Source organism: Pituophis catenifer, unplaced genomic scaffold (assembly GCF_029215685.1).
Source record: "Pituophis catenifer annectens isolate HBS135680 unplaced genomic scaffold, rPitCat1.0.hap2 SCAF_1, whole genome shotgun sequence".
Classification (NCBI taxonomy): domain Eukaryota; kingdom Metazoa; phylum Chordata; class Lepidosauria; order Squamata; family Colubridae; genus Pituophis; species Pituophis catenifer.
Window position 1 is genome coordinate 89,108,104 of NW_027256881.1, and position 25,218 is coordinate 89,133,321.

A 25,218-nucleotide genomic window follows, 5' to 3' on the forward strand; every position below is an offset into this window, starting at 1 on the left:
CAAGAAGTGTAAGAAGTGCCATGAGGCCAATTGGACCTAACTCAGTGCATATAATTGCACCTACTATGTGGCAGTGAACCTTGTAAAATAGTTTGTGGCTTCCATTGCATCCTCAAACAGCCATCCAGCAAAGTTCTTTAGAGTGGTGAAGGGCTTATTACCATCTGCTTCAGAGCTCCCAATGCTGCCCATTTCAAGGCGAAAAAGAAAATAGTTACGGAATAATTCTTTACTTGCTATTCTGAATAACACGACGATCCCTGTTCATTTTAGCTTATCTGGGCTAGCCAAAGGGAGGGGGAGGGAATCGATCAAATAAACACAGAGAGTGATGCTACCAAACGTGAAGGAAGCAGAGTTCTACTGTGGTCCCTGAATCCAAAGAATTTTGTCAAATAACATCCCTTATTTTGGTTTTGAAGGTTGCACTTGTATAACTGCAGAGCTTGGATGACATCAGTTACTCTGAGCACTTTCAGTTGGGATAAAATGAGCCATGGTCATCCACCAGTTGGAAAACACAGACGTCGTTGATCCTGCTTGATCTCTCAGCAGTTTCTGTTATTGTTGACTAAGGTATTTTTGGACTGTCTCTGTAAACTGAGAGTTAGGGACACTGTGTTGTTCCCACAGGCATGGTTGGCTGCCAAAACTATCATTTTGTCCCCAATGCTAACAAGCTTTTATATGAAACCATAGAGTTGCTTGTGTCAACTCTGAAGCGAACCTGGCTGAAGCCATCTTGTGCTGCCTCACAGTTGCCATGAAGCCTAAGAAAGAAGGGGAGGGGGAAGGGAGTAGATAGCCCAGTTTACAGTCAAAATAAAAAGTTTTCCTCTGGGAACCAAGGTCATCATAACAGGTGGCTGGTGAAGAGGGAGACTATATTCATTGAACAACGTGACTGATGACACTGGGGAGGGGAGAAGTTTTTATTCTTTTAATTACCGGTAGGTAATTACTGCGGGAACTTTCAGAGTTGGTTTTTACTGGCTGTGCTGATATTATGTACCCAATAAACATGTTCGTAGAGGAATCTATCTGCCTTGGAGTTCTGCTTTCAATGGGTGCATTACCCAGAACGCTGACAGGTGGCTCATCAGGGCTTTGGGAGTGAATGTCACTTCTTCATAACATTTGAATTAGAAAAGGCCATGCTAGGGTACATGAGTACCAATAAATTAAGGTTAAATCCTGGGGCAGGAGGAAGAGTTTGGAGTATTGAAGAACTACTCATTCCAAATGATGTTATATGGCCTCAGAAAAACTGGCAGATGATTTGCAGGAACTTTTAAAATCATCATTACTAGTGGAGATTCATGGCGTTCCATGGCTTAGGACCTGGTTATTTACGGGACCGCCTGCTACCACCAATAGCCTCCCACCAACCAGTACGCTCCCATAGAGAGGGGCTCCTCCGGGTGCCGTCGGCCAAACAATGTCGACTGGCGGCCCCCAGGGGGAGAGCCTTCTCTGTGGGGGCACCTACTATCTGGAACGAACTCCCCCCGGAGATACGGAGGATCCCGGATCTGCGTACCTTCCGTCGCGCGCTCAAGACTTTCCTATTTCATCAAGCTGGCCTGACCTAAGTCTTTCCCCTTTTTAAATGGAAATTTTAAATTTGGTTTTAAATTATTGGGGTTTTAAATTTGTTCAGCCAAATTATTTAATTCGTTTTAGTTTATTTTAAATTTTGTATTTATATGTTTTATTCTATGGCTGTTCACCGCCCTGAGTCCTTCAGGAGTAGGGCGGTATACAAATTCAATAAAATAAATAAATAAAATAAAAGATTTAAGTGATCTCCATAGCTGGAAATATGTATTGCGACTTTCATTTGGAATATCAACTATGCCCTTTGCTGGAAAGGATAGTCTACCTAAAGTAGTTCATAGGTTGGTAACTTTACATTTAGATTACTAGAATGTATTCTATGGAGGAATACCCTTGAAGACATTCTGGAAAATTCAATTAATGCAGAACATTGCATCCAGGGTACTGACTAGAATTCAAGATTTAGGATGATCATAAGACTCCAAATAACATGGTACCAGGCAGTGGTGTAATCTAAAAATTTTTACTACTGGTTCAGTGGGCATGGTGTGGCTTGGTGGGCATGGTAGGAGAAGGATACTGCAAAATCTCCATTCCCTCCACACTCTGGGGCCAGCCAGAGGTGGTATTTGCCGGTTCTCTGAACTACTCAAAATTTCCGCTACCGGTTCTCCAGAACCTGTCAGAACCTGCTGGATTTCACCCCTGGTACCAGGATAGTAGTCAGTTTATCTTCACAATTATTAGACCTGGCCAGTCACTGAGAACTTTGGGGGAGATCCTCTATAGGTCTTGAGGACTATTGAATGCCATATCATAGTTGCAAACAGAAGAACATCTTAATAACATTGTTAATACTCTGCAACAGTCTTCAAGAGGCATCTGTTGAAAACTTGGCTATTTTCCCAGGCCTTTCCCCCACTTTTTAAATGAATAGGTTTACCTGAATATTATTTTATATAGTTGTCTCATATTGTCAAATATCGTTTCATTACATACTTTATTGCTGTTTTTTTTTATTGCAAACCATCTTGAGATACTTTAGCAAATGAAACAGTATATAAATACATTAAATAAGGAAGTACAATACGTTACATTCTGATATATTGGCCTGATAAATTAAAAGTTTCACAACTATCAGACATTCAACAACACTATTCTGCCGGATCACAGCACATTATTATGGTATTTGAATCAACTAAGCTGCCTTAAATTTTGTGAAGCATGTAGTCTGAGAAAAAAGCCTTATCAAATCACTCTCAGCTCTAGAATTATTTTTAATAGCTTAGGTATACATCACTGAAAGCTTACATGATGTCACTGAAATTCACATGATTTGTACAAAAGCACAGTATATGCTATGGTACAAGTTGTATCTGCTGTAACATTGCTTGCCATTTAGTTATCCTGGATTTCACTATTATTTACAGCTGATACAGTTCTACAGATGAATTATTGAGTCTGTCATCTGTATCTCTATAACTGTCTGGTTTGGTTCCACAACCCAACAAGACAGACACAGACTTCAGAGGATAATTGGAACTGGAGAAAAAACAATTGCTACCAGCCTGCCTTCCATTGAGGACCTGTATACTACACGAGTCAAAAAGAGGGCTGTGAAAATATTTACAGACCCCTCACATCCTAGACATAAACTGTTTCAACTCCTACCCTCAAAATAACGCTATAGAACACTGCACACCAGAACAGCTAGACACAAGAACAGCTTTTTCCTGAACGCCATCACTCTGCTAAAAAAGTAATTCCCTCAACACTGTCAAACTAGTTACTAAGTGTGTATTACCACTAATCTTCTCATCATTCCTATCACCCATCTCTTCCCACTTATGACTGTATGACTGTAACCTTGTTGCCGGTATCCTTAAGATTTATATTGACTGTTTCCCTATGACTATCATTAAGTGTTGTACCTTATGATTCTTGATGAATGTATCTTTTCTTTTATGTATTCCGAGAGCGTATGCACCAAGACAAATTCCTTGTGTGTCCAATCACACTTGGCCAATAAAGAATTCTATTCTATTCTATTATTTATAATCACATTTTGAAAAAAAAATTACAGATTCCCATCAGGAAACCTTTTGCCAACAAAATGGAAGAACATCCAGGTTAGTGTTATGCTTATTGTAAGTTGATTTATTGCTAATTGCTGTGGCTAATATCAGACCGTGCAAACATACATGGACCTGGCAAACTATAAGAGCTTTAAATGGTTGGCTTTGGAAAAAGAATTCTGTTCCAGTTTTTCCTAATTGCTTAATTTAAGAGTATTGTGAAACACTTGTAGACTTAGAATCCTACAAGTATATAATCATTGCTCTGAAGCTACCAGATTTTCATAATGGAAACTGACACCATTCCTCCCTCTGGTGAAACAGAGAGGGACAAGGTGTCTCAGGGATAATACAATTAATATAAGAAGACTACTATATTTAGCACTTAGGACAAGAAGAACAAGAAAAGAACAATAAGCTATGGTAAAGATGCTTCAAGGACAGCTAAAATTAACACAGGAGAACACTACCGTATAGCAATCTTATACATATTAACTCAAGATTATTTCCTGGTACATGGCTTTGGCCCTGCAACCCAATTTTTCCATAATTGCCATTTGATTTGTGTGTGGAGCTTTTTAAAATCGATTTTGCATTTTGAATGTCAAATTTGTACCTCAGATTTTCAACACAAATAATTTAGGCTTTTTTGTTATCTTCTTTTTTTTTTAATGAGAGGGATTGGCTTTACATGTAAATGATGTTTTATACTATTTTTTTGGTTCTGTGAAAAGAACCAAAATCTGAACTTTGCTATAGGAAAATCATGGATATAATCTGAGATTCATTTTATTTCTTTATTAATGAGAGCCCCAACAGTGTCTGTTGAGGGCAAAGTATGTACTATTGGACCGGAGCTACATTATGCATATAATAGCAAACATGGAAAGATTGTTTAGGATGAATGAAAGGAATTCTCCAAAGGTAAATGTTTGAACAAACTGCAAGATACTGCTATATTATCTGCTATCAATGCTGTTAAATATTAACTACAAGTAAGTCCTTGACTTACGACTACAATTGAGCCAAAAATTTCTGTTGCTAAGCGAGATAGTTGTTAAGTGAATTTTGCCCTATTTTACAACCTTCCTCGCCACAGTTGTTAAGTGAATCACTTCGCTCGTTAAGGTGGTAACATGGTGGCTGCTCCATTGACTTTGCTTGTCATAAGTTGATCTCATGACCCTGGGACACTGCAATTGTCATAAATATGAGTCAATTATCAAGCATCTGAATTTGGATAACGTGACCATGGGATGCCGCAACGGTCATAAGTGTGAAAAATGGTTATAAGTCACTTTTTTCAGTGCCTTCGTAACTTCGAACAATAACTAAATGAACTGTTGTAACTCAAGGACTACCCTATTTTATATATTTGAAATATAAATTAACATAAAAATATAAATTAAATATATGAATATATTATATCTTTAAATATATTATAAATAAATATGTAAATCTTTGGGCACCATTGTATGTCAACCACATTGCAAAATATCAGCTGCTAGATAGAAATATTGAAGCAGCACATCACTGAGTTTCAAGGAAAAAAGAGACAATGATTCAAAGAACATTCTCAAGTACTCATAAAATACCTTGAGCTTGCTGTATTTGGCAATATTCATAAAACGAAATGTTGAGGAGGATTATACTTACATCTAGTTTCCAGCGTAATAAGAATTAGAAACCCTTGATTGGACCATCACTGAAACATTAAACCTGAAGAGGTGCATTGTTGTGATTCCATGTAAAACTCAACTGTTTGGTTAATTTTATATTTTAGTCAACTAAAACGGCACAGAGAAAAATAATTGATAATAACCCAAAATGAAAGAGGAGATAGAAAGGAAATAGCAGAAGATAGCTATTTTCAGAAAAGAGCATGGCCGGAAAACAATTTAATTAATTGTTCCAATTCAGAAATTATAGTGTAATTGGCCAGAAGGGTGTGCCAAATAAATATGAAAAAAAAGAGCCCAAGAACCGTGCTCTGAATGCAGCAATGGTGTAAATGACATAAATGAATGACTTGTTGGCCTTTAGACCGCCTTCCATATTAGGTTACCATATGTCCTAATTTCTGCTGCCATTGAATGAGAGGAAAAGTAAGGCTTATTGTGAGTAAAGCTGACAATTCCACGTACTTCCATTTTCACCAGTAGATCTTCTGCATTTGCTAGCAATCTACCCCCCCCTCAGGGAGAAAAGCAATGTAGGCAAGGAGATTCAGTAAATAAATCACATCAAGGTTTTCATCAATAAATTAGAAGCCAGATGGCTGAGATGGCTTCAACGATCCATTAGGTGAGTTGGAATATAAAAATCTGTCCGATGTCCTTGAAAAATTACCACAAGTTATAGCGTTTGGCTTTGTCAAAGCCATCTGAAACACAAGAGATCCCTTTGGATACTAACTTCATTGTTTAGTGTTTAGTCATGCCGGCCACATGACCACAGAGACATCTTTGGACAGTGCTGGCTCTTCGGCTTTGAAACGGAGATGAGCACCGCCTCCTAGAGTCAGGAACGCTTACCACATATGTGCAAGGGGAACCTTTACCTTACCAAATTTGGCCTGCAAGAATTCTGATGGCCACTAGATGGCAACAAAGGGATACAGAAACTTTCAACTTTTTGCTGCCATCTAAAGGCCATCTAGATTTTGCATGCAAGTTCTCATAACTCTATAGTTAAATTATGGAGTTTCCTACTAGAAGTTGTAATAATAGTCATTAATGTTCCTGACTTTACAGGGGGTATAACACATTCAGTGTAAGGTGGCTCTTAATGGTGATTTACTCAAAATAGCTGTCCTATATAGCATCAGTCGGGAAACTACTACAGGCAAGCCTTTGTACTCTCCTGTTCTTACATGTTTCCCATTGGCATCTAGGGGCCGCTGTAGAAACAGAACATTGGACTAAACAAGGCCTTGGATTTCATCCAACAGGACTTTTGTTGTGTTCCTATTCAATGAATAGCATCTGACAAAACTGCCATTCACATTTGGTCAGCTGCATTAGACTAGGCAGGTCACGAGAGTGTAGGCTTGAATGATTGAATCATGTATTAAGAGGAGATTATCGCTTCCTAGTATAAAGTCATACACCCTCTAGGCATGCAAAATAGGCCAGAAAGAACACGATATGCTCACATGGTGGGAATGGAAAGATTGTGTTTCTGTAAAAGTTTTACAAGCTATATGGTTGTAATCTTATGCTTCTTGTGTGCCATTGCTGGTGAGCAGAAGTTGGGTGAGATTTAAATATGTTACATGGCCCCATCTCCATAAAGGAAAACAAATTAATATCTGATTCCTTGTTATAAACAATAGCTTAAAGTAAAGTGGGTTTTAATGGGGGAGGGGAATTGAAATAGTAGAAGAATGTGCCCATTTGAAGAAAACGTATTTTGAACTATACCATTGTTATGGCCAGTTAATATATTTAATAAGATCAAGCAATAGGCCCATAGCTGGGTCTCAATGCCATATTAAAACCCTATTAATTTTAGATATCTAACAATCTTTCAGATACATCTATTTTTTGAGTAGGCTGCAGAGGGAGAAATCCTCATTTCTGTTTTAAATGAAAGTTTATGTGTAAAGCTGTTGCAAGGTGGGAATCTTGATACAAAACCTCAAAACAAAACTTTGAAACATACAATCTATCACCTGTATATATAAATTGAAATGCCCTGTCGCACACTTTGGATTACATTAAGCAAACTCAGAAATAAATATTTCAGGACTGAGCAGTATGTATTCTGAGAAGTAAATGGGACTTAAGCTTGCTTATTAATTATTTTGTAACGAAGTCTTTAAGTTATATGTGTGTGTGTGTGTGTGTGTGTGTGTGTGTGTGTGTACTTTGTGTGTGTATATATATATATATATATATATATATATATATATATATATATATATAGTGAAGCTGGTTGATCAAAGGTTTTGTGGGATTATACCACATCAGAGAGTAATATCCCTTTTAGATGCTTTATTTGGGATCACCAGAAAGTTGCTAAGCAGCTGTGTCTTGCACAATTGCTTTGAACCCGAATTCAGAATGTCTTACTCAGAAGTCAGTAATCTGATCATGTCTTGATCATTCCAAAAGTGTTCTGAATTAAAAATGGCCCTGTTTCAAGCTTAGAATATATGTTATGCAGAGGTGGTATTCAGCAGGTTCTGACCAGTTCTGGAGACCTGGTAGCGGAAATTTTGAGTAGTTTGGAGAACCTGACTGGCCCTGCCCCCATCAATTTTCTGCCTCCTGAGTCCCAGCTGATCGGGAGATTTGGGGATTTTGCAGTAACCTTTCCCTGGAGTGGGGAGGGAATGGAGATTTTACAGTATCCTTCCCCTGCCACGGAAAACAAGCCATGCCATGCCCACCAAGCCACGCCCACAGAACTGGTAGTAAAAAATTTTGAATCCCACCACTGATGTTATGGCCAGAACAGCTATTTTGATCACAAAACAGGTTGACTTGAGCTTAGAACATTTAAAATTTGTACATTGTACACCACAACCATGGTGGAACAGTGGTTCTACCATGGCAGTGGAACAGTGGTTAAAATGCAGTATTATAGACACACTCTGCCCACAGTCTGGAGTTCGATCCTAACCGGCTCAAGGTTGACTCAGCCTTCCATCCTTCCAAGGTTGGTAAAATGAGGACCCTGATTGTTGTGGGCAATATGCTGACTCTGTAAGTCACTTTGAGAATACTATAAAGCAGGGGGTTCCAACTTCTGGTCCATGGTCTGGCACTGGGCTGTGATATGCCAGAAACCAGGCCACACAAACAAGCAAAGCCCTATTTGCGGGAGGCAAGCAGCATGGGAAACCACACCCCCTCCGGTCTGCGGAAAAACCTCTCTCCATGGAACCGGTCCAAAAGGTTGGTGGGGAGGGCACTGCTATAAAGCACTATGAAGCAATATATAAGTCTAAGTACTATTACTATTTTTCATTTTGCACACATCTCTTATTTTTTTATCAGTGTATTCAGTGATAAATATCTAGTATCCTGTTCATTGTCAAAACTTGCCCCTTAGATAAAATACCCTTCTTCACATTTAGCGGATGAGTTAAGGTCCATAAAAATAGAGTGATTTAAATAAAGACTTTATACAAACACGTTTTCCTACAGGCAAACATTGTATCCTGCATAATTGTCAGGTTTATTACTATTTTACCACTAATTCTGATTTTCCCCCCACAGACGACATTTTTCAATTCTTGAAATGGCAGAGAAACTTCCATATGAAGCTTTTGTTGGATAATTGTTCTTACCTAAACATTTAGAGGCGAGATGATATCATCTTTATCTTGAACGTTTCCCATTTTTCCCACTCCAGCTTCTTTTTTCTTTGAAACAAAAAGATTAAAGTTTCTCCTGCCAATCATGACTGACTCTAGGGGGTGTTGCTTATTGCTGTTTCCTAGCTGAGGAAGCTAGCATTGTCCAAAGATGCTTCTGTGGCAGTGGTGGGATTCAAAAACTTATTACTGGTTCTGTGAGCGTTGCTTGGTGGGTGTGGCATGGCTTGGTGGGCGTGGCTTGATGGGTGTGGCAGGGAAAGGATACTGTAAAATCTCCATTCCCTTCCCACTCCAGGGGAAGGTTACTGCAAAATCCCCATTTCCTCCCAATCAGCTGGGACTCAAGAGGCAGAGAATAGTTGAGGGCGGGGCCAGTCAGAGGGGGTATTTACCAGTTCTCCGAACTACTCAAAATTTCTGCTACCAGTTCTCCAGAACTGGTCAGAACTTGCTGAATACCACCTCTGTTTTGTGGTCATGTGGCTAGCATGACTATGCACCAAAGACACACAGAATGCTGTTCCCTTCCCACCTAAGTGGTACCTATTTATCTAGTTGCATTTACATGCTTTCAAACTGTTAGGTGGGTAGGAGCTGAGACAAGTAATGGGAGCTTACCCTGTCACACGGAGCTCAGGTCTCGAACCTGGCTTGTTAGCTCTCCAGTTGATAAGCTCAGCCATCGCTCAAAATAAAACAAAATAAGAGAGGTAGCATAATGATCTGTGGGTTTTTTTTTCTTTTAAATCAAAAGATTCCAATGAAGGAGAATATCTTTCTGTTTTAGTCTCTTTCCTGGAAGATTAGAATGTTCCTTGTTCTTTGCTATTACTATTTTTAATTGGCCACAGAAAAACCTTAAAAAGATCTTAGAATACCTGGATATATCTCAGGCAGGGGCAGAAAATACGTTGCATACATGTCTCAAAAGAAGAAGAAGAAAAAAGATTTATTCCATGCTTTGACTTGCTGAATGCAGATTTTGATAAGTAATTTCTCAAATGGATTTCTGAATATACAGCTTCATTCATATATTTTTTTTTCCCTTGGAGTTTGAGAGGAGATGTGATCATATTCTCTTCATTCTTAGATGGTACTATTTTTTTTTTTCATCTCTGTTATTTAGTAACCACATTTTATGTCACAGTAAGTTCAATGATTCTAAGACATTCCCAAGTAAAGAAGAAAGGAAGGAAAAAGGCACACATACTCCATGGACGCAGAGCTCTTTTGCATAATTATGCGCAGGAGGATATTCAAGTACAGTGCAGTGGACAAAAGGTCAAGGACTCTATTTTTATTCCACAGAAAACTACAAATGAACCCTGAGGAAAATGTGACAAAGAATCCAGTCAACACATAGGACACAAGGAAAGCAAGGGGAGGGGAGAGATAACAGAAAAGAACTGACAGAGCCTTTCTTTGACCATTTCATTCTATAATCTGCTGGCATTTGCCTTAAAAATTGGACGGAGTTACATAGTAGACAAAGAGCATAGCTCTTTGCTTCCCTTCGTGGCCAGCTCATTTTATTAAAGTCTATACAGAAAATACCGTTGAGTGATTTGACCTAGATACAATAGCTGTTGGTTTATTTGATTTTCTTGGGCTGTAGTCCCATGTATACTTTCTGGAAGCCAAGCCCATTTAATTCCATTGTACTTCCGAATCACTATGGTTCATACACCTGCCCACAAGCCTAGTATATAATTTGCTTTCATCCTGCTTCCTTTCTTTCTCATTACTCTCTGGAAATCATGAGTTTCATAGAGATTCATACGTGTAAATCAAATATTATCCATTGTAGAGATGTAGTACAAGAGATATTTTTGTTCTACTGGTCCTCCATAAGTTTAAAAAGAAATAAATCAAGGTTGTACAAGTACTCTAGTGGTGGGATCCAGAGGTGGGTTTCAGCAGGTTCTGACCAGTTCTGGAGAATTGGTAGTGGAAATTTTGACTTGTTCGGAGAACCGGTAAAAACCACCTCTGACTGGCCTCGCCCCCATCTATTCTCTGTCTCCCGAGTCCCAGCTGATCAGGAGCAAATGGGGATTTTGCAGTAACCTTCCCCTGGATTGGGGAAGGAATGGAGATTTTACAATATTCTTCCCCTGCTACACCCACCAAGCCATGCCACGCCCACCAAGCCACACCCACAGAACTGGTAGTAAAAATTTTTGAAACCCACCGCTGATGGGATCCTACTGGTTTAACAATCAGTTCGCTGAGAGCAAGCTTCATGCACCGTTTGCAGAAAATTTAACTTCCGCGTTGTTGAGAAGAAGGAAAACAGCTGAGGAGCAGCAATCCACTCTGCCACCCCGATCAGCTGGGCTTTGGAAGCAGAAATATAGCTGAGTATAAAGTAGTTCACTTCAAAGAAAGAGAGAACCGGTTTGCTCACGGATGAAAGTCGGAGCTAACGGTTCACCTGAACTGGTCCAAACTGGTATAATCCCACCACTGAAGTACTCCTTCAACACTAGGATTGACATGAGATAAGATCAACGATTCTAGAGAAATTTATGGAGACATAAAGTATAATTCTGCAGATGAAGCTGAGCTGACCCCAGATCTAATCAGAAGAGATTCTCTGCAGACTATTTTCCTTGCATACATGTGTTACTGAACTATATATTGTACAGCTAGTCCTCGATTTAGAACAGTTCATTTAGTGACCGTTCAAAGTTACAACGGCACTGAAAAATGTGACACGGCCATTTTCCACAGTTACAAACTTTGAAGCATCCCCATGATCATGTGATCAAAATTCAGATGCTTGGCAATTGATTCATACTTATGACCATTGCTGTGTCCCAAGGTCATGTCATCCTCTTTTGCAATCTTCTGACAAGCAAAGTCAATGGGGAAACCAGATTCACTTAACAACCAGGTTACTAACTTATCACTTGCAGTGATTCACTTAACAACTGTGGCAGGAAAGGTCATAAAATGGGGCAAAACTCACTTAACAGATGTCTCACTTAACAACGTAAATTTGGGGCTCAGTTGTGGTCGTAAATTGAGGATTACATGTACTGGAAAAAAAAATCCCTCTTCTGTGTATCAGGGCAATAGTTATAATTATTGAATCAATAAATATTATTGTTGTAAGGTCAGAATAAAATCACCTGAGCTAACAAAAAGGCATAGAGAGAAAAATACAGAACTCCTCTTAAATCATAAAGCAAACAGCAACCTTACCACAATCTCTTAACAGTACAAAAGCAACACTGAGACAGACACCTCAGAATTTGAGCCAAAGCATGCCTCTCCCTTACTTTGATGGACAGAAGGATAAAAATACCATAGCCAGTTGGCAGCAGATGTGAACAATTGTGTTTGCCAGCAAGTAAATTATGTGTTCAGCCTCTATATTGGAAAACCTGCTAATGACCCGTCCTGATGCTTTTCTTCCACTAATTGGATAATAGAAGACGTTGTGAAGGCCAGTTTGTATATGCTCCCCTCACTTGTCCTATTCAAAGGGACAAACAGGCTATTCTATAGAATTTTAAGAAACGTACCTTCCAAATACATTGGGGGAATAATGGGGGAAACTTAGAATAATAAACATCTTTCTGAGAGGCACATGCGTGTGGGCAGATGCCGAGAAAAGGATTTGCTTTTCTTAAAATGAGAATGCCAGGTGACCAATTGCAAGCATTTAAAAATGAGCGTCACAGTTGGTTTCCTATTGTTACTTTCTACAGATCTGTTATATCCTGTGCCATCCGTTCTCCCCACACCCCCAGCCTAAGGCAAGAAATTCCTTAACATGACATATAAGCCTGCCCAGGAAAACTAGTGGCAGGTTAGAATTACATGATCCTTGAGAAGTCTACCAATTTTGCCAGTGACAGCTGGACATGGGCAGAGGGCAAACCTTAGGTAGGCAGTTGCGGTATTCTAAAGGGGGCTTGACATATTCAATCCAGGAATATAGGCTGGCGTATCTTCAGTTGGGCTACCACTTAAGTGTTCTACAGAGCTGTGGTTCAAGGTTGGCTCAGCCTTCCATCCTTCCAAGGTCAGTAAAATGAGGACCCAGATTGTTGGGGGCAATATTCTGACTCTGCAAACACTTAGAGAGGGCTGTAAAGCACTGTGAAGCATTGTATAAGTCTAAGTGCTATTGCTATTGTTACTCCCAAATTTCTACACTATTCAGAAGCTGTGAGGTCTGAAAGGTTTTGAGAATTTTAGCAATTTGCTCTCCATGTGTTAGGTATAGGCCAAGCATTTTATCTTTGGTAACTGATTGTGCAACAGGGAACTTTTCCTATGGGCCATACTGATCCAAGATACTGGAAGTGCACTAGCAGTTTCTGACCCTCAAAATATGTCCAGCACATTGAAACAAAGAGGAGGGAATCTCTGGCCATCATCACTGCTGCTCAGTGGAGAAGAAACTGGTCCAGCCAGCATCATCTGGAGGAAAAATATAGCTAGCCCCATCATTGCTATCAGCGTAGAATTATCTTCATCAGATGACCAGTAGTATCTTCAGCTCAGTGCCATATACTGCTAGTTTGCAGGAAATCAACTGATGCTGTTCCACCATCATCAACTGGTGGTCTGGTTTAGACAGCTCTACAGAGCAGTCCTGACTTGGGCTAAGCACTGGTTGCCAAACAGATCCTCCTTCTCAGTTGCCCAAAAAATTATTCAGCTCTGGCTTTTGCTGCTGCCTCCAACCTTCAGTTACAGCAACTTTGAAAGAGTTCAAAGACCCACCTCATGCCATCCCCAAGCTAAGTCCAGCATGAATCATCCTGTGTCATCCTTAGCACACCTCTGACCTTTGCCCCGATAACACACACAGAATGTTTTCTTGAAGGATCTTAATCTTTTAAATAATATTTTTAACAAACATATAACATAGCCCCTTATATTTCATAGATAAAGCAAGAAATCTCCAATATGCTTCCAATCTACACTAAGTTGTAGAGTGGTATTTCCCCCCTCTAAAAATTCTGCTTATATCAGATAAAATTCCTGCAAATAATATGGATAGCTAAAGAAGTTTGAGAAAGAGGGAAGAAAGGAGAAAGAGACAAACAGAGCAATAGCAGCCAAATTCAGATATTGTGCAATACACAGCCTCTCCGTTTTGAGAAAAAGCTAGCGAGGATTGGAGATACGAGGCTCATACAGATTAATTGTGATTGCTCATTGCCTACAAACCGAACTAACAATACAAAAGGATAATGGCTACTATTGTGTGTAGTGCAATCAAAGTTACTGCTTTGTTGTAGCACTCAGTGCTTTACATCAAGTGCAATGCGCAATACACAGATACTTCAGTAGCTCTTATTTATTGTGAGACAATTTTTCAGTCCATCACAGATAAATCTTAAGAGATTAGTTCCTTTTATGAGAAAATAAAAAGGTAAAAGTAAAACCTCCAATTAAACCAATGCCTGATGATTATAGACATTTCCCCACTAATGACTTATAGTGTCTTTTAGAGTCATCCAACCATAATTGTGCCAAAATAATGCTAATGAGAACAGGATGCAACAATGATGGCCGGGTGATGCTATAAAGATACTATAAATCACTAGGAGATAAATGATATACGGTATGTGTGCATATCCACATAGTTTTCTTAGAAGGGATTTGCCTAAAGAAAAGAAAAAGAGAAAAAAATTAATTACACAGATAGGCAAATTTGCAGCATGGATAGCAATAGGATAAACCGTGTACAGTGGGAGAAAGGTGATCATAGTTCAGTCATAGAATGTTAATTATTTAAACTCTGTTAATATTTCATGATAAGGTTCTGTTTCTCTTTCTCTTACTTTCCCCAAGGAAGAAGTGCCAAGATCTGTGACACATTTAAAACATACTTAAAGTCTTCCACAAAGCAGACTTCTTAAAAAAAACACCCTTATGAGATAATTTCAAATGTTTCAATAAATTCCATACACGAGGCTATTCAATTAATATTGAAAAATAGTTTAACCCAAAAACGGTTGGCAAATTTGGTATATTCACCCTGAATATAGCTTGACTCTTTCCCCAAAGAGGTGTCTGTAGACCGCTGTTTCTGTATTAGGGTCTATGCATGCAAAGATACTGTGAAAAAGGACCCCAAATCAAACAGTTTATGGATACTCTATTTTCAATTCAATTTAGAGCTTTGTTGATCTAGTGGTTGAAGCACCAGGGTAGAAACCAGGAGACTATGAATTCTAGTCCTGCCCAAGGCACAAAACCAGCTGGTGGCCTTAGAGTACTAGTCTCTCTCTCTCTTAGCTCTGGGAAGGAAGCAAGGGCAAACTACTTGCTTGAAAACCTTGCTGAGAAAACTGCAGGGATTTGTCCAGGTCAGAGGTCAGCAACCTGTGGCTCTGGAGCCGCATGTGGCTCTTTCACCCCTCTGCTGTGGCTCCCTGTCACTCAAAATATGCGTCACAACCACCAATGTGCGACACCCGTCAGCACGCAATTTATTGAGCTTTTCAATCCCCGGCAGGCCAACCATGGATAAATCCAAGAAAAGAAAAGTTTCAGAAGAAAACAGAATGTTTAATTCAACTACATATGCTAGTTTTGTGACTGCTCAGGAAATAGTCAGGCACGGGAAGGGTTTTATGGCTCCCGGTGTTTTCTTTTCTATGGGAAATGGGTCCAAATGGCTCTTTGAATGTTTAAGATTGCAGACCCCTGGTCCAGGTAATAGTCAAAAGCCAAAAACTGACTTGAAGCTGTGTATGTGTATGTGCATGGATCTCTGAAATGATGAGCCAACAGGTCATGGGTTATCTAGACAACTATCTATTGTTCTTCTCCAGTTTGATAGCCTTTCAGCTCTAGAATTTCCAGTTAAAATGGCCAACATATCTGGAAAAGATTGTATTATACCAAATTAAAATTCTTGGTTTGTCAGGTGGCTTTTCTTTCATCATACACATGCAATCATTCGTAAAAAAATAATTTGTAGGAAAGTTTTCTTGTACCTTTCAATTTACTTCAGTAGGTTTAATGATACAGTTTTATTACTCAGTGTTATTTTCTGTTTTCTTATCTGTTTCATTTTCTTAAGAAAGATGTTCTGTTCCACATTCTGAAGCCCTGTTTCATTTGCCCCATCTCAGTACTCAAAAGGGTGCACTCCAAATTCTAAAGCTTCTTGTACAGAGTCCAACCAATGAAGGTGAGGTCTTGAGATGCACGATCAACAAAACAATCATGTAATGAAAGGGTTCAGAATCATCACAAAGATGATTTGCAGGAATTCACCATGTATAAATTCAATGAACATAATCCTAGGACCGTGATGGCGAACCTATGGCATGCGTGCCACAGGTGGCATGCGGAGCCATATTGGTGGGCACATAAGCTCAGTTCCGGCGCACATATGTGTGCCGGCCAGCTGATTTTCGGCCCTTCTGGGCCCACTGGAAGTCAGCAAACAGGCCGTTTCCAGCCTCTGGAGGGCCTCTGGGAGTGTGTGGGGAAGGCTGTTTTCGCCCTCCCCAGGCTCCTAGAAAGGCTCTGGAGCTTGGGGAGGGCAAAAAATGGGCCTACCGGGCCATCGCATGCCAAAAGCATGGGAAGTGTGGGGGGGGTCGCACACACATGCATGGGGATGGGGCACATAGACTTATGGGTGTGGGCACACGTGCATGTGCCCCCCCACCCTTCCCCTGCTTTTGGCACGCAATGGCAAAAAGGTTCGCCCTCATGGTTCTAGGATGTTCTGCAAAGGAGAGACCCAGTGGCAATGTAATTAAGTTACAAAATAGGACAGAAGTGGGGTGGGGGTTGAGTCTTTTCAGCTGGCACAGCATACTGTACTCTGAGTAGCTCTGGGAAATGCTGAGAGACAGAAGCAGGACAATTATGGACACTTCTGAACTTTGTGTTGGAGAAGATTCCTGAGAATACAGCCAAGAAAACAAACAAATGGACCAGTGAACAAATGAACCCAGAGTTCTTACTCATAGCACTAATGACTAGGGACAAATTATCATATTTCAGACATATTATGTGAAGACGTAGCTTTTTGGGGAAGTCTTTAATTCTGGGAAAGATGGAAAGAAAGAAGAAAATAGACGATGGAAAGTAAGATGGATAGACTCAGTGAGTGTGTTATTGGAAGACTTGAAAGACCAGGTTATAAAGCAAATCTATCTTAGATATTACCAAAGATGCCGGTATTGGAAAGCTGTAAAAATGTAACAAAGATGTTAAAGATGTAAATGCTGAATAAAAATTATTTTAAAAAAATAAATAAAAATAAAGCAAATCTATCTATGTAGTTGCCAGGAGTCATCTGCAACTTGATGGCACACAATCAATCAATGTATGAAACAGCATGGATTTCCTTAGCCATAGGTTAGAAAAACACAGGGGCTAACTCAGGATAAAACAGTGTCAATTTACACTGAGAAGCTTTACACCAAAATAATATGAAAACTACCTCTTCAATTCTCAAAGGCTTCTACAGGAGTCGAGCAATGAATATTTCAACACTGTAGCCTAATTAAGCAGGAGCAACCGTGCAGCTCACTTAGCATTCCCAGAACTGAGGCTTTTGATTAAGAGCAAGACTCTTGAAAGTGATGTTAGGAGAGCTAGAGTGGGCATGTAGCACACAGCAACTACCCATGTTAAGGGAGCCTAATTGGAAATTCTCAAAGCAATTTTTTTGTTCTTCCCTTTACTACATTTTCACAGAAGCACTTTGAATGTCTTTATTTGCAAACAACTACTTGTATCAAAGATGATCAAGTAATGTGGCAAGCCCCAATTCCATTGCCTATCAGTAACATTGGAACGAGTGCATATTTTCAGAGTATATGCTATGGCAATAAATGTTTTCCCAATTTAAAAACGTGATCAGAAAAAAAAGAAACCCCCTCTTGTCCCCAAAGCTGTCATGACTGCCATCATTAAAAGATTACAGTCATCTTGAGTGGTCATAAATTTTTTCTGAATGATTACCGTATTTTTCAGAGTATAAAACGCTCTGGACCAGGGGTGAAATGCTCCCGGTTCGGACCGGATCTCCCGATCCAGTAGCGATGGCAGTGGGTGGTTCGGAGAACCGATAGCAAAAATCCCTGCGTGGCCCCCCCCCCCCCAATGCCCAGCTGAACCACTCAATCATCAGAGTCTGTTTTTTTACTTTTAAAAGCATTTTTTCTACAACCTCTTCGGCCAAAAAAATGCTTTTAAAAGTAAAAAAAAAAGCTTCTGATGATTGCATGGCTCAGCTGGGATCGTCAGAGGCTTTTCAAAGCATTTTTTTCTGCAACCCCTTCAGCCGAAGAGGTTGTAGGAAAAAAAATACCTTTAAAAGCCTCTGGCGATCCCAGCTGACTTGCCTGATTGTTAGAGGCTTCTAAAAGCATTTTTTTCTGCAACCTCTTAAGATTGTAGAAAAAATGCTTTTAAAAGAAAAAAAAAAGTTGGCCATGCCCACCCAGTCACAGCCACGCCCTCAGAACCGGTAGTAACAAATTTTAGATTTCACCCCTGCTCTGGACTATAAGACGCACCTACCTTTTTTGGTGAGGAAAACAAGAAAAAGAAATCTGCCTCTGCCTTCGAGCAATTTTGCCTCATTGCAGCAAACAGCAAACAGCCTGCTTTACTTTCATTTTCATTTTCAGTATAGCTTGATTAGCACAAGAAAAAAAAAACTGCTCCCAGCACTTTACCTCCTTGCAGCAAACAGCAGAGGCCCGCTCAAAACAGCTGAGAGCAATACAGCTGAGAGTCGGGAGGCCCATCCAATCAACTTGTGCTAATTAGGCTGTGCTGAAGCTGAAGCGAGCTGTTTCTTCTTACTGCAAGGAGGTAAACTACTGGGAGGCAGAGGCCAAAGGGTGGGAGACAGTGGGTGGGCGGGGCTACATTCGGTGTATAAGACGCATCTAAATTTTCACTCCCTTTTAGGGGGAAAAAAGGTGCGTCTTATACTCTGAAAAATATGGTATTTACCATTCCTTAAGTGGTACACATATTTTATTTATTTTGTCAAATTTATATAGCCGCCCTTCTTACACAAAGCAACTTCATACAGCGCATGGGATGAAGAAAAAAACCTCACAGACCATAAACAACAATGATGTTCAAATCAATTATATCAAAGTCATGTTTTTTAAAAGGTATTCACATTTCTGTTAATTCTTTAAAAAACTGATACAAGTTACAAGGCTTTCAAAAAATGACTTATTTAAAACATTTATATATTCTCCCATCTTAATATCAACTCTGGACAGCTCCCAATCAATCCCTGACCGAATAAATGGTCAAGAGGTAAGAATTACCCTGTAGGGAGGGAATAAGTCTGAGTGCAGCAAGGTAAAATTGTAGTTTTGCAGAGAGGGGAGAATGTGTTTGTTCCATTATAACAGGGGTCAGCAACCCACAGCTCTGGAGCTGCATGTGGCTATTTCATCCCTCTGCTGCGGCTCCCTGTCGCTCAAAATATGCGTCATAACTGCCAACGTGCGACACCCACGATGTGCAATTTATTAAGCTTTTCGACCCCCAGTTAGGCCAACCATGGATAAATTCAAGAAAAGAAAAGTTTCAGAAGAAAACAGCATCTTTAATTCAACTATATATGCTAGTTTTGTGGCCGCTCAGGAAATAGTCAGGCACAGGAAGAGTTTTGTGGCTCCCAGTGTTTTCTTTTCTGTGGGAAAAGGGTCCAAATGGGCTCTCTGAGTGTTTAAGGGTTAGGGTTAGTCTCCCTCTCTCCCTCTCCCTCTCCCTCTCCCTCTCCCTCTCCCTCTCCCTCTCTCTCTCTCTGTGTGTGTGTGTGTGTGTGTGTGTGTGTGTGTGTGCGCGCGCGCATGTGTGTGTCAGTGGTGAAATCCAAATTTTTTTACTACTGGTTCTGTGTGTGTGACTTGGTGGCATGGCAGGGGAAGGATACCACAAAATCTCCAATCCCACCCCACTCCTGGGGGAAGGACATTGCAAAATCTCCATTCCCACTCCACTCTGGGGGCAGCCAGAGGTGGTATTTGCCGGTTCTCCGAACTGCTCAAAATTTCCGCTACCGGTTCTCCAGAACCTGTCAGAACCTGCTGGATTTTACCCCGTGTGTGTGTGTGTGTGTGTGTGTGTGTGTGTGTGTGTGTGTGTTTAAAGGGTTTCATGAGAAACAAGGAAAGTGGAAAGAATCACATGTAGAAAGGGTAATTATGTGGCTTGTTCACATAAATTGAAATTCAGATAGTATCATGCACTTTGTACAATAACACAAGTCAATGTTTATTGTTTGGAATATTTGTTCCAAAGAACCTTGACAAGTGACGTTTGAGGAAAAAAAATCCAACAGTTTAACATTGAAGAATTTTCCAAATTACACCTTCCATTTCACCCATACCAACATGTTTGCCCTTGATAACCAAGTCAGACTCCACCTTAAGCATATGGACCTTTTCTCTGACTCTTTTGTTAAATCAAGAACATTTGCCAGAGAAGAGATTGGTGGTAAGGAAGGAGGTCTTTGGAAGCATATGGATATTTTCTCTGACTCTTTCTATTGGAATTATTTCTTTTGTGCATCTTGACAATACAATGCTGTGCAGAAGTCCCAATATTTTTAACAAGTACATATACAGCTTTAAGATGCAATGCTGGCAAGGTTGGGAGAAATGATAAATATAGTCAGAATTTGTGCAAAAGCCTTGTTAAAATCTGTACCCCTTAAAGAAACCAAGATGATTAATCTTGTGTTTTATATCTGATTTCTGAAAATCAAGGTTAGCGTTATGGAAAACTGGCTACAATCCTATACCACAAAGTTTTAAATTGACGCAGAGAGCTGAATTTTCCCTTACTCAGTGGCCTTGTTCTGACATTTTGGCACAAATATCAATCAGCAAAACTAACCTGTTGGTTCTAATCATATCAGAAATACCTAAGTCATAGAAAGACTAAACGTCATAACAGGATAAAGTACAAACTGTAAAATGCAAATCAATATAGAACCTGATACTGCAAAAAAAAGCAGGATTGTAAATAAAATTTTATTGTTGCCATGCTGATTCCTGCGAAGCATTTGAAAACATGGCTTCTGGTCTTCCAAATCCTACCACATTCAAGAATTGTTTCAGGATTGATGCCTTGCCATATTACCTTTGTAATTCTAGCATCAATTCTTATTTTAGATCCCAATTACAGAAGGAAAACTTACCTTTAATAGTAGTCCCTTTTGAGGACTGCAAAGACCTTCTTGAGAGGGGTGGGGTGGCAGACACGCCTTTTGTTTATGAAAACAAAATACAATTTAAGATAATTATTAATTAATAATAAAATTAAACTGAATTTAATTCTGCCCCATTTGGACTAACCATGTGCACCCTGTACAGTTATTAATACCATGGAGAGGCTGCATTCCTGTATCAGCTTTCCCCAACCTCATTTTTTCCAGGCAGATGGACTTAAATTCTATAACTCCCCAGTTAATAGAATCAGCAACTTCAAACATCTGGAAATGCTGAGGTTGGGGAAGTCTAGCCCTTAAAAATGCCAAATACCAATTTTCCAAGAGTCTCATAGAATTTCAGTTCTGCTAAGGTTTAGGGTAATTTTTGAAGTCCACATGAAAGAATGAGTTTATTCAATGAGCAACTTAAAGGATATATACTGCCTATTAACCATTTTTAACTTTTACAGCAAATGGCTCTTAATAGTATTCTCACCTGCTGGTGTGATGCTAATCTTTTAAAAGCATGCAGATTTGGGGACTAGATATGGAATAAATTCATTGCTACTGGACTTCATCAAAGTATCTTCTTGTAGATCAGCAAAATTTAAAGAGAGGAAGAAGAGACTCTGACCATATAGGTTTATTTAATGAAATAAGTTTTATTTCAATTAAATAAGTTAACTCAAGAATAAATTGATTAACACTAGTAAAGATATGGTCCATTTTAATAAGCAGTTATCAAAAATAGCTTATTTCTTGTTAAGGCTTGTATTTAAGTAAACAAATCATCAAGGAGAAGAGATGTAGCCAGGGTACTCACTAAATAACATAACTTTTCTTAAACAAAGATGTGTTGTGTGCATAGCACTTAAACAGCTGCTATCAAAAGGTAAACATCTAGTCTTTCAAATACAGTAGATGAAAAGGATAAACATGTACCTCAGCAAAATACATGAAGTGGCAAACTCAACAGTAATAATTTTTTGGCCTTTATTAGCTTGTACTGTCGACAAACCAAAGTATCAAGAATCAGTCTTTAGCATCAGGAACCAGCCCATCACAGAATTATACCGGGGTGAAATGCTCCCAGTTCGGACCAGATCGCCCGATCTGGTAGTGATGGAGGCGGGTGGTTCAGAGAACCAGTAGCAAAAATCCCTGCCCCCTCTCCCCCATGCCCAGCTGAGCCGCACAATCATCAGAGGCTTTTTAAAAACTTTTAAAAACATTTTTTCTACAACCTCTTTGGCCGAAAAAAATGCTTTTAAAAGTAAAAAAAAAAGCCTCTGATGATCGCGCGGCTCAGCTGGGATCATCAAAGGCTTTTAAAAGAAAAAAACCCTTTTTTCTTTTAAATGCCTCTGACGATCCAAGCTGACTTGCCTGATTGTCAGAGGCATTTCAAAGAAAAAAAGTCTCTGCTGATCAGGCAACTCAGCTGGGATCGTCAGAGCTTTCTGAAAGCATTTTTTTTACAACCTCTTCGCCGAAGAGGTTGTAGAAAAAAATGGTTTTAAAAGTAAAAAAAAAAAAAATGGCCATTCCCACCCAGTCACACACACCCCCCCCACCAAGCCATGCTCACAGAAACGGTAGTAACAAATTTTAGATTTCACCCCTGGATTATACTATATAGGTATGATAAGAATTCACAAGGGCAAACTGTGGTTTAGTTTACAAAGAGTACAAGCTGCTTACAGTTCTTCAGTTTACTTGGGGCACTAATTTAGCCAGACCACAATGGGTATGAAGTATTTGCTATACCACCAAAGGAGGAATCAAGCCATATTGTATCACATATATGTACTTATATTTATTTGCTCTCAAGACTATATTTACAATGTCCAGTCAATATTGAGTAGATGTTGTGATTTTTCTTTTCCATATGAGGAACAAATTTTAAGGAAAGATCAGCAACCCCTCTCAACCCATGGCTATTATGTAACAAATTTGGGCCAAAGCTCGGTCAGTCTTATTTCAACCTGGTCTTCTTCTGAGGAGTTGGGATTCCAGATTCTTTATTTCCCCACTAGATGGTCACCAGGCGGCGGTCTTTGGGGAAAATTGATTTAGACCAGAGTTGAGCAACTACATAGTCATGTTTTGGACTTTACCTTTCCATTTGACCTAGCCCATAGATTGTGACATCCAAAAGATGTGAGGAGAGGCAACCAGGTTTCCTACCCTGATCTACATTCCAGCAACTGTTTATTAAGCAAACATTGCAGAACCCTTGGTTTGGTTTGCTGTGATTCTGATACTAGTTAAACAAGGAAACAAAACCCTTCTGAACAATAGCGGAGAATTGAAGTGGAACGGAAAGCAAGGCATGGCAATAATTGGAGTCTATACTCTTGGTGACATTTGCTGTTGTGTACAATTGCTCCCAATGCCAAACCAGGAAAAATGGCCCTACTGTTGTTAAAATCGGCTCTGCTAATTACACTAGACATTTCCCAGCAAGCGATCCTATCAAAAGTGGTGCCCATTCATTAATCAAAGAGATGCAACATGGAGTGAACAATTTATTTAATCGACTTCTTCATTTTCGCTACCCAAATTAGTGAACTAGTGTCTTCATGCTCACACATCTGCCATGAAATAGCTGCTTTCCCTGATGCCAGAAATTCAACATGAGTAATGCAACTGCAGGGATAGGCTGAACCCCTGGAATCTTCCCCCCTAAATTTGCTCTCTCTTTAGCAGAAGGCAAGTCAACTTGTTAGTAGGACAATCAGATATGATGTCCCCCCCCCCAGAAAACATAAAATACAATGGGGATTAGTAACAGGTGAATGATTGTAAATTGGTGCTTAGGTAACATGTGGGGCTGGCACATGAAATAGAAAGACTACTGACACAAGCATTGAGGTAGACTGGAGAGAAATGCATGCAGTGCTAGAAAAGTTATATAGCATGTCACCTGTGATAGCCTTCGCATGCTTGACTTGCATTCTTCTTGTGACTTTTTTTCAGCTTTACCAAATGCAAATATCTGGATGGGCCCTATACGGCAGCAAAGAGATTCAGAAGTCAAAGACTTTAATGCCACGTAGAGGTCATCCAGATGCTGGCAGTTCCAATCAGGTAGTTCTAAATTTTATAAAAATGTAGGCTTTTTGTTAGTAGCCCATGTTTATTTTTATTGCTCCTTTTTCAAAGTGTACACAACTATATTTTCTAACCTCATTTTTAGTAAGTTTTCCAGGCCATTCAGACTTGTTCATGTCTGATTGCTGCTACAAAGAATTCTGTTTTTTTATTGTGGGAAAGTTCTGTTTTATTAGACCTTGACATGATTTTATTACATTGTTGGTTGAGCTGCATTTGATTTTAAGTTTACTTTTCATTTAGTATTCGTTTTGTCTGCTTGACTATAGTGTTGTTGTTGATAGTGGTTTTGTGATGGTGCTGAATGAGTACTTGTGAGTTTTTACTAATAGCAATAGTACTTAGACTTATACAACACTTCACGGTGCTTTTCAGCCCCCTCAGCAGATTACAGATTGTCCCCAACAATCTGGATCCTCATTTTATTGACCTCAGAAGGATGGAAGGCTGAGTCAACCTTGAGCAGATGAGAGTCGAACTGTCAAAATGCTGGCAGTTGGCAGTCAGCAGAATTAGCCTGCAGTACTGCATTCTAACCACTGTGCCACCATGGCTAATACAAGAATAGCAAAGGTGCCACACTGCTATCACTCCAGGATTGTGCTTTCACATAGAGTGCCTTAACCCAGATTTTCCTATGCTAACCATTGACAGGTAGGTGGTCTGAATTATTGTTTTTTTTAATAATTAGTAAAACATAAATCATTGCCTAAGACCACCTACTTGGATCTGCATCTGACAAACTGAATTCTGCTAAATTTTATATGCATTCTAATTTGATGGCAAACTTAAACTGGAGTAATTAGAATCCTCTGTTATTCGAAGGTTTAAGAATAAAGCTTTTAATAGCTTTTAGACATAGCTTCAGGATTTCTAAAATTCTAAACACTAATCTTCTCTTCCATCCAGTCTTGGAATAAACGTATTGAAAACTGAAAGCTAAGGTGCTAAATTGGCCTAGT